Below are 10,889 nucleotides of genomic sequence, written 5' to 3'. Positions count from 1 at the left end.
AATGATGCAATAGGCACGGAAAAAAATGGATGTAAAATGACAAAGAGTGTACCAGAGAAAGATGGGCTTTTCTTGCCTCCTTGAGAGCTTGAAAAAGAAAACCTTAAAATCATTAGACCTGGAGTCCTATGTCCATCAATATGCAAGTTACTCAAAGTCTTCAGCCTGTTTCTTATTTCTAAAATGAAAGTAAAATACCTACCTCCTGACTTACTGTCAAACTGATGCCACACAGTAACTGTTTTCCTTCTTTCTCTGCTGCACAGGCATATCGAGCTCTATCTCTATGCACAGTAACTCCTCTCCTTTCTTACTTTCTTAGCATTACAGAAGAGTGAGGAATCTAGAACCATGCAACATGGGTTCAAATCCTAACTCTCATTTGCTAACTGTGATCTTGGGCAAGTTACTTGACTGCTTTGTGTTGTTACCTCATCTGTCAATGAAGATAATGATGGTACTAGACTCAGGGGGTGGTCGTAAGAATTAAGTGAGTTATTATGCATCATACACTTAGGATCATTCTGTCAGGTAAAAAAAAAAAAGAACGTACTGCAAGAAATGCTTGCTGCTATTATGCCCAAGAGTTTCTTCACCGGCACGCCTTCCACAAGGCAAAAGATCATTTTAAGCTCCTCCACTTCTGCCCTCTAATGTACAAAAGCCCACTGTAAATTGCCACACAACCCCCCCACCCACCACCACGTTTCCTAAAGTCCCCAGCCCCATCCTTAAACTCTGGTCCTCCCACCACAAGCAAACCCCCGAGGCTGTTCTCAGTCGCTCCACTTTGCCCTGGCGGGGTTTCGGAAACCCAGGATCTGCAGGAGATTGCAGCCCAGGGGGGAGGGGCGGATTGAGACCGGTGGGCGGGGCGGAGGCGGCTCTGTGACGTCACGACTCCGCCCCTCCGTCTCGGTTGCCACGCCGCGCAGCCGGCGTCCGGTTGCCAGGCGAAGGCTAACAAAGCCGGGTCTCGCTCCACCTCTCCTGTCGCTCCAAGCCAAGGCCAGTACCTTCCTTCTCCGCCCAAGTTCTGCAGCTTTCCCTCTGCCAAGGGTGCCAGACACTGAATCTCTCCCCACATAATCCCGCCTGAGGCCAGGCGCAAGGTGTCACCTGGTGCCAGACAGCTTGTTTGGGAGCGAGCCTCAGGTAGCCACCCCGAAGGGGAAGTGGAGGGAGGGAACCACAGCGAGCTCCCCGATGGCTGCATCGGTTTGAGGGAAGAGTCCTGCCCAGAGGCCCACCTGGATTCTGAATCCTTGTTCACAGAGCAAGAGGAGGGGACCATGATCTTTAAGAGAGTATGACCATAAGTGATCATTGCTCTCTGCTCATATTATAGCTATAGTTTTTGTACCAAGAACTACTATTTCATGGTTTCTTACACAAAAGACAGTGATTTGGAAATGCAACAGAATCTGGGATCAGAGCCCCTGACCCCACTGACTAGCCAAAACTCTACTTTTCCTTCTGTAACATGGATATAAGAACACCTAGGGGAGGGTTGTCATGAGGACCAATGAGCATGACTAGCACTTATAAACAAATGGCTATTATTGGTTTATTTTCCTAGTATTTTTATTGAACACTGAGTGTATTCCAGGCATCAGGCTAAGTGAGGATTCTGTAGTGAACAGAAAGTGATCATTCCTGCCCTCAAGTTTACAGTCCACTGAAGGAGGCAGGTATTTATCAAAGAACCCTGCAAATAGTGTAAAATTAGAATTAAGTGGGGAAAAAAATAAAATTAGAACTAAGTGTTGGCAAGAGGAGTCGGGTAAATGGTGTGCTGAGAAGATACGATGAACTGACAGAGAGCTCAGGGAAAGCTGAGCTGAGATCTGAAAAACCTGTGAAAATGTGAAGATTGCATTCCAAGCAAGGGTAGCCATGTATCCAAAACCACCTTTTCGAAACCAGAGTATATGCGGTTGCCTGGTCTTGGGTTTCAAGAGCTGTTCATAGAAACTCTTTTTAGGATTCTGGTGTCTGGAGCCTCTTGTTTATATAATAAAGCACTGTTTAGTCCATACTAATAAAACCAAATGAGAGATTCCAGAAACATATCTATATTCCATGTACGATAAGACCTATATTCTTCAGCACTCAGCATGTTTGTGTTGGCCACAACTTCACATTGGAAGGGATGTGAGTCTTCAAAAGAGGAAATTTGTTGAATGTTAAGAGCTGGCAGCTAGAGGAGCTAAAATGGATAATTGAGAAGGGCCTGCCATACTGAGAACTTTAAGAATGGAAAAGATCAGAATGAGCCTGATCGGGCAGTGGCGCAGTGGATAGAGCGTCGGACTGAGATGCGGAGGACCCAGGTTCGAGACCCCAAGGTCGCCAGCTTGAGCTCGGGCTCATCTGGTTTGAACAAAGCTCTCCAGCTTGGACCCAAGGTCGCTGGCTTGAGCAAGGGGTTACTTGGTCTACTGAAGGCCCACAGTCAAGGCACATATGAGAAAGCAATCAATGAACAACTAAGATGTCACAATGAAAAACTAATGATTTATGCTTCTCATCTCTCTTCGTTTCTGTCTGTCCCTATCTATCCCTCTCTCTGACTCTCTGTCTCTGTAAAAAAAAAAAAAAAAAATTAGAATGATGGAATGTTAATATAAAATAGACCTTTCTCCATTTCTTTTATCTGATGTGAACGAATGGTCCATATTACTCAAAGGGCATAAAAGTTGGGCTTTGGGGTATCTCCAAACTAAGGAGCCTATGATTCTAAGTCTCTGTGGCTCAAAAGTACATAGAACTCCTGAGAGTATATGGGAACATGGGAGGAGAATTGACCTACCCTTCTTCAGTGCTCTCCCTTTCTACTGCGGTGCCACCATCTACCCAGTCATCCAAGCTTGAAAAGTGGGGGGATCACCCTAAACTCTTCTTTCTCTTCATCCTCTTCCCTCAGTGGTTACCTAGTCTCATAGCTCCTGTCTCTCACATCCCTCCTCACTACAATTGCTTTTCATGGCAATGATGTTTGAGAGTTGTTGCCAAAAGTGCTGCCATATTCACCTAACCAGATTCAGTCCACTCCCTTTAGACCATCTACACAGCTGTCAGTCAATGCATATTTCAGAGTCCAGCAAAGAGAAATAAATCGTATAACAAGTTTAACAAAGAAAGTTCAACATAAAGAATGTTTAACTTTAATGGGATTGGAGTAATGGAAGATTGGTTAGTAAGACATGTAGAGATCTAAAGCATACACAGACAGTTATAAAGAATAACCACGACCCTTGAGATAGATCATCCAAAAAAAGAGACCACCTCCCAAAAGCTTGTGCAGAGGGTATGACCATATCTCATTGGAGGGCAGAAACATTGCTGAGATTCCAGGGAGGCAAAAATCTATTGTCTGTGATGCCAAGAAGCCATTTATGAGAAGGTGACTGACTCACTGGTGGTACTCTGTTTCAAAACTTCCCAAGAGGCCCTGGCCGGTTGGCTCAGTGGTAGAGCGTCGGCCTGGCGTGCAGAGGTCCCAGGTTCGATTCCCGGCCAGGGCACACACTCCTTCCTCTCTGTCTCTCTTTTCCCCTCCCACAGCGAGGCTCCATTGGAGCAAGGATGGCCCGGGCGCTGGGGATGGCTTCTTGGCCTCTGCCCCAGGCGCTGGAGTGGCTCTGGTTGCAAAAGAGCAACGCCCCAGAGGGGCAGAGCATCGCCCCCTGGTGGGCAGAGCATCGCCCCTGGTGGGCGTGCCGGGTGGATCCCGGTCGGGCGCATGCGGGAGTCTGTCTGACTGTCTCTCCCCGTTTCCAGCTTCAGAAAAAAAAAAAACTTCCCAAGAGAGGTACCAGGGGATAACAGAAACTGCTGGAGACTGTGCACTGCAGCAGTCAGGCACTTCAGAGATCAAATACTGCACATGCTGGAGAAGCTGTACCGCAGGACCCCAGTACTAGAGAAACTTCACGCTCCTGACCTAGCAAAAAGAGTACATCTGAGAACCCACAGAGAAACCCCTCCAGCGCCCTCTACTGAGGAAGGTGAACATTATGCCCACTGACAAAATGAGAAATATTTTAAGGGCCTACTTCTGCTTTTTTGAGGAGGCAATGTGGGGTGAATCTGGTACTAAATTGATAACTAGAGCATCAAGCTAACACTAAAATCTGACTCTAGTGGCTCCCTATTGTAATTAATATGCAGTTATGCAGTTCAAAAACCTTACCATGGCATATCAGGCCTTTTATATTTTGGTTTTGGGTTCATTTTCAGCCTTAGGCCCAGCCATTCTCCCTTTGTCCACTCTAACCCTCTATTATTACTCATAGTCCCTGAATTTACCATGTTCTCTGTTATTCCACACCTTTATCTAGTAGTCCTAGCCACAAAGAATTCCCTCCTTGCTCTCATCAGTAAACAGATACTTATTAAGTACTTGCTCTGTATCTGGCACTGTTCTTGAGGCTGAGAATACAACAATGAATAAACAAGACTTCCTCAAGTCTCTGTTTGAATATCATAACCCTTTGGGAAGTATTTTCCACCCTCCTTCTCTTATCTCCAGATGAGTTAGATTCCTCATCTAGGAGAGTTCCTGGCCACCTGTATCTAGTCCAGACATGTTGACCTTTATCATACCCTTTTTTAGAGTTGAGGCTTCTTTTTTTTTTTTAAGACTTTATTTATTCATTTTAGAGAGGAGAGAAGGAGGAGAGAGAGAAAGAGAGAGAGAGAAGAGGGGAGGAGCAGGAAGCATCAACTCCCATATGTGCCTTGACCAGGTAATCCCAGGGTTTTGAAGTGGCGACCTCAGCATTCCAGGTCGACGCTTTATCCACTGCGCCACCACAGGTCAGGCTATCATACCCTTTTTTAATCACTGATTTTCCTATCAGTCTCTCCCATACTATGAGCTCTGTGAGGGCAGCCTATGAGCTCTTTGAGGGCAGAGTATGTGACTCATGTATTTCTATATCCCAGTATTCAGTACTATTCCTGACACATAGGTTTTGTTAGATTAATTATTTTCCCAGAATGACATAATGAGTCTGGTCCTGGGCCTCAGAGTCAAGAGTGCCTCTTAACTAGAACTTAATCTACCCTACAGGATTTATGAAGTGACAGCAGACTGTGCTTTGTATTGGAAAAAAACAAGTCATTGTTGAATATCATCAGGAATGGTAACAGAAATAAGACAGAAATATAGCCCTGATCTTATATTGAAAACTATGGTGCATTCACCCCTCAGAGCCTTTTTAAACTTTGAGTATAAAATTATAGATGCTTGACCGCTGGTGGTGCAGTGGACAGAACATCAACCCAGGATGTCAAGGTCCCAAGTTCAAGTCCTTGAGGTCACTGGCTTGAGTGCTGGCTCATCCAACTTGAGTGTAGGCTCACCAGCTTGAGCATGGGGTTGTGGGCTTGAGTGTGGTGTCATCAACATGATCCCAAGGTCGCTGGCTTGAACCCAGGTTGCTGACTTGAGCAAGGGGTCACTGGCTCGGCTTGAGCCTCCCTCCATCCCCTCCATCATCAAGGCCCATATGAGAAGCAATCAATGAACAACTAAAGTGGCACAACTAAGAGTTTATGCTTCTCATCTATCTCCCTTCCTGTCTCTCTCTATATATATATAAAACAAAATCATAGAAATGCTATAATGAAATTAGAAGTAAGGAGTACAACTAAATAGATGGAAATCGGGGACTATTCTGACACTTCACTCTGAAAAATGAACTTTCTTTCTAGATTAAAAAAAAGAAAAATGAAGACTTTCATATAGTTATGAAAGACAAAATTAAGGTGACTCCAGATTTGTATACCAGATTCCCAAATCAGGGGACATGCTACACAGCTTTAGGGAACACAGTTAACATGGCAGTCTGTAAATGGTAATCTTGGACTTGTGGACCCATGATGTGAACATGGGGAAAAGCACTGAAATACAAGCATGGCTAAGTTAAGATAAATCAAAAGAGGTTTACTTGTTAAATAATGAATGTGGAACTCATAACTTCCAAGAGGTGATACTAGCATGATATACAAGCAATTTTGGGATATTTGCTAATAACAGAACCAAAAGCTCTACTCAAAAAAAGGGGGATGGGGTGGGGGAGACAAGGTCAGGTAGAACTGCTCTTAGCAATTTTGTTGTTAGCATTCAAATGCTGGATTGGCTTTATCATGGATTGTCTCAGTATACAAAAAAATCCAGACTTCTGTGAAATAAAGTTGGATAGGCAAGATAATATGAATAAGACAAACTGTGTAAAGCTTGAAATTCAGACAGGGCATCATTTTGATAAGAAATGAAGATGTGTAGAACTGAGTTCTTGATTCAACTCCAACATAAACTGTTACTTTGTACCAGACACAACTTATTTGTACATCAATTCTTTCATTTATAAATGGAAGATACTGAACTATATTATAAGTGAAATTAAGTCCTTTCTTTTCTTTAAAAAGAAAAGATGTTCCATTTTATTTTCCTGAAAGACTTTTTAAAAAGTTTATCATGCCTGACCTGTGGTGGCGCAGTGGATAAAGCGTCGACCTGGAATGCTGAGGTCGCTGGTTCAAAACCCTGGGCTTGCCTGGTCAAGGCACATATGGGAGTTGATGCTTCCTGCTCCTCCCCCTTTCTCTCTCTATCTCTCCCTTCCTCTCTCTCTCTCTCCCCTCTCTCTCTAATAAAAGTAAATAAATCTAAAAAAGTAAATAAATTAAAAAAAAAAGTTTATCAGGACTAAAGAGGAGAATGAAAGAGAAGGATAAATAAAAAATGACCATGACATATCAGACTAATGCAATTGAAATAGTAAAAGATTGGGACATAATAGTGAAACTAAGAGACATTGATAAGAGTGTGGTGGTTACGGGGGGGAGGGGGGAATGGGAGAGGGATAGGGGGTGGGGAGGGGCACAAAGAAAACAAGATAGAAGGTGACAGAGGACAATCTGACTTTGGGTGGTGGGTATGCAACATAATTGAACGACAAGATAACCTGGACTTGTTATCTTTGAATATATGTATCCTGATTTATTGATGTCACCCCATTAAAAAAATAAAATTAAAAAAAAAAAAGAAATAGTAAAAGAAGTCTGGTTTTGGATGCTCTTATGGGAAAGGGGAACTAACTATACAACAGGGAGCTGGTGGAGATGACTATCCATAGTTGAGAGTTTTACTACTGGAGATTTGGGAGTAATCAGCATAGAGCTCTAGTTAAAGCCTTAATAAGCAAACAAACAAAAATAAATAAATAAAAACCCCTTTCCTCCAGCTAGAAAGGAGCAGGTTGCAACTGCTCAAGGCTCCCATTGCAACAACTGAAAAAAATCTAGAGAAGTAATTTTTAAAAACATTGTAAAGACATCAGAGAGCTTTAGAAGCAATGAGAACTAGATTAAATTTCAGAAGGATGGAGAACCTTTCCAGGGTAAGCTGATGATCCCAAGCCATTTTCTTCCCTGGGGACATTTACCAACTTTGGTTGTGGACTCAGGATTGTGCTTGACCCTTGCAGAGAGACTTTACTGGGAGGTAGTCAAACAACACTGGCATGACAGATTAGAAATTTAAGGCATCCAAACATACTTTAGTTTTTACACAATGTCTGACATACAGTTAATAAGTAGTAGGCATGCATAGAAGCAGGAAAATGTGTCTAGAATCAAGAGGGAAAATAGATGTCAGAAAAGAGATCCACAGGTAGATTCAACTACTGGAGTTATCAGACATTAACTCTAAAATAATTATAAATAGTATGTTCAGGTAAATCGAGAACAGATGCATAGATGGATGAAAATGGAGAATTTCAAAACAGAAATTGCATCTTATAAAAATGCCTGATATTTTAGAATACAAAATACAATATCTGACATTAAGAATTGATTGATGAATTTGGAGCCTGGACAGCAGAAAATATGGTTAGCGAACTCAAAGTTAGATCTACAGAAAATATACAAACTGAATCACAGACAGATGGAAAAGCAAAACAGAGTGTATGGCCTACAATAGATATAATTAGAGTCCCAGGAGGTAAAGAGAAAGAAAATAGAGTCCCAGAATATAAGGGCAGGGCCAGTATTTGTAGAGGTAATGCTCAAGAACTTTTTAAAACTGATGAAATACATCAACCACAAATCCAAGATGTTCAGCAGACCCTAACCAGGAACTTCTGGGCATATCATAATTAATCAAACTAATGAATATCAAAGATAAAAAGAAAATCATAAAACAGAGGAGAAAGGGTACATTATCTCCAGAAGAGCAACAAAAAGACATTTGGCTTATTCTTAACAAACTCTGGAGACCAAAAGGCAATGGGATTACATATTGAAAGTTCTGAAAAGAAAAAGTTGCTGGCCTGACCTGTGGTGGCGCAGTGGATAAAGCATCGACCTGGAACACTGAGGTCACCTGTACGAAACCCTGGACTTGCCTGGTCAAGGCACATATGAGAGTTGATGCTTCCTGCTCCTCCCCCTTCTCTCTCTCTTCCTCTCTCTCTCTCTTTCTCTCTCCTCTCTTTCTCTGTACTCTCCAAAATGAATAAATAAAATCTTTAAAAAAAAACGTTGCTAACCTAGAAATTCTATACGCAGTTGATATGTCTTTTGAAAAGGGAGACAAAATTAATACATTTTACACAAACCAAAAATTATAGACTTATTTCTCCACAAACCTGCACTATTGAAAACATTAGAGTTTTTTAGGCTGAAAGAAAATGATCCCAGAGAAAAGGAGGGGACTGACCCTGATTTAGGAAAGGAGAACACATGAGCTTAAATGAATGGGTAAAAAATTTTAATATTGACTATTTAAAAATAATTTCATAAGTCAATAATGTATATAGAAATAAATGATAATCATATAAAGGATGGGAGAGGAATACTGAGTTAAATTGTTATAAGGTCAATCTTATTATTCATGATATAAAAATATTAGGGTAGACTTAATAAATTAAGGATGTAAATTATAATCATTAGGGTAAAGAAATAATAAAAGAATATATAACTGAAAAGCTAATAGAGGAGAAAAATTAAAATAGTAAAAAATAGCCCTGGCAGGTTGGCTCAGTGGATAGAGTCAGGGCACACATGAGAAGCAACCATCTGCTTCTCTTCCTCTCCCCTTCTCCCTTCTCTCTCTTTTCCCCTCTTGCTGCCAGTGGCTCAATTGGTTCAAGCATTGGCCCAGGCACTGAAGATAGCTCTGTTGGTCTGAGCATTGGCCCTAGACGGGGTTGCCAGGTGGATTCCAGTTGGGATGCATGCAGGAGTGTTTCTCTATCTCCCCTCCTCTCACTTAAAAAAAATAGAAAAAGGCCCTGGCCAGTTGGCTCAGCGGTAGAGCATCGACCTGGCATGCGGGGGACCCGGGTTCGATTCCTGGCCAGGGCACATAGGAGAAGTGCCCATTTGCTTCTCCACCCCCACCCCCTCCTTCCTCTCTGTCTCTCTCTTCCCCTCCCGCAGCCGAGGCTCCATTGGAGCAAAGATGGCCCGGGCGCTGGGGATGGCTCCTTGGCCTCTGCCCCAGGCGCTAGAGTGGCTCTGGTCTCGGCAGAGCGACACCCCGGAGGGGCAGAGCATCGCCCCCTGGTGGGCAGAGTGTCTCCCCTGGTGGGCATGCCAGGTGGATCCCGGTCGGGCGCATGCGGGAGTCTGTCTGACTGTCTCTCCCCGTTTCCAGCTTAAAAATTAAAGAAGAAAGAAAAAAAATAGAAAAAAATTATTTGACTGCTTTAAAAAGACAAGAAAAAAATAAGGAAACAGAAATTAAGAAAATAATCCTACGTACAATTGCATCGAAAAGCATGAAATATAAGGAATAAATAAATTTAATCAAAGAAGTGAAAGACCTGTACTTTTAAGAAACAGATGACAGAAAACAAAATGACGAAGAAGCAACAACATCACCAACAAAATAACAGTATTTATATTAAATGTAAATGGACTGAACAATCCATCTTAAAGTTGTTTATAAAAGACACACCTGAACAAAAGGATACAAAAATATTGACAGAGAAAGTATGGAAAAATGTATACCTTGCAAAAATTAAAACAACTAGCAAAATATGTTGAGTTAAGATAAGTAAAACTAGACATAAAGAGAGGCATTTCATAATAATGAAAGGGTCAATTCAATAGGAAGATTTAAATATACTAAATATCTATGTACCTAATAACAGAGCTTGAAAATGTATCAAAAAAGCAAAAACTGACAAAACTTAAGATGAAATAAACAAAACCACCTCACAGATGGAGATTTTAATACACCTATCTCAGTAACTGATAGAGTAAGCAGACAAAAAAGTAATAGATATAGATTTAACTATATAATTATATCCCTTGACATATATAGACACTCAACAGCTGCAGAAGAAACATTCTTTTTAAGTATACATAGAATATTTACCAAAACTTATAAAAGTTATTGGAGAGAAAGAAATATATAGATTATAAAACAAGCAGCCAGGAACTGAGCCTTAGAAAATATTTCTACAAGTGACGGTGGAGACAAAAATGAATAAAACAGAAATGAAAACGGAACAGCACAGACTTAGGACAAGCAAGACTATAACCATTATTAATGAGACATGGTGTTGCATGAGAGAGTGATCAACTTCTTAATTGCAATACAGAAGCCAAGAAGTGTTATGAGAAAATCACTAGATTTAGCAGCTAGCGAGACTTTGGTGATATCTATATTTGTGAAAGCAGTTTCAGGACAGTAATCAGGATGGTAAGCCTTATAAGGGATTTAAGGAGGAGGAATGTGGAGAGGAAAGGAGTCTGTCCTTAGGGCACTTGGGAAGTTTGACCAAGAAAAACAAAATTAGATAAAAAGAAAGACAGTAGGGGTAAAAACAAACAAACAAACAAACAAAAAAGCCATTTTCTTTAAGAGA

The 10,889-nt window shown here is 41.5% G+C and overlaps 1 protein-coding gene across 1 annotated transcript in view; it reads left to right on the top strand.

Moving 5' to 3' along the window:
* Window positions 1-1,074: 1,074 nt before the first annotated feature.
* ROPN1 (rhophilin associated tail protein 1) overlaps window positions 1,075-10,889 on the top strand; it is a 44,162-nt gene continuing 34,347 nt past the window's right edge. The window contains exon 1 of the mRNA XM_066241494.1: window positions 1,075-1,155. The gene's annotated coding sequence lies outside the window, so the exon portion shown is untranslated. The remainder of the gene's footprint in view (window positions 1,156-10,889) is intronic.

Source organism: Saccopteryx bilineata, chromosome 8 (genome assembly GCF_036850765.1).
Source record: "Saccopteryx bilineata isolate mSacBil1 chromosome 8, mSacBil1_pri_phased_curated, whole genome shotgun sequence".
NCBI classification, from domain to species: Eukaryota; Metazoa; Chordata; class Mammalia; order Chiroptera; family Emballonuridae; genus Saccopteryx; species Saccopteryx bilineata.
This window is presented reverse-complemented; position numbering and strand designations above follow the sequence as displayed.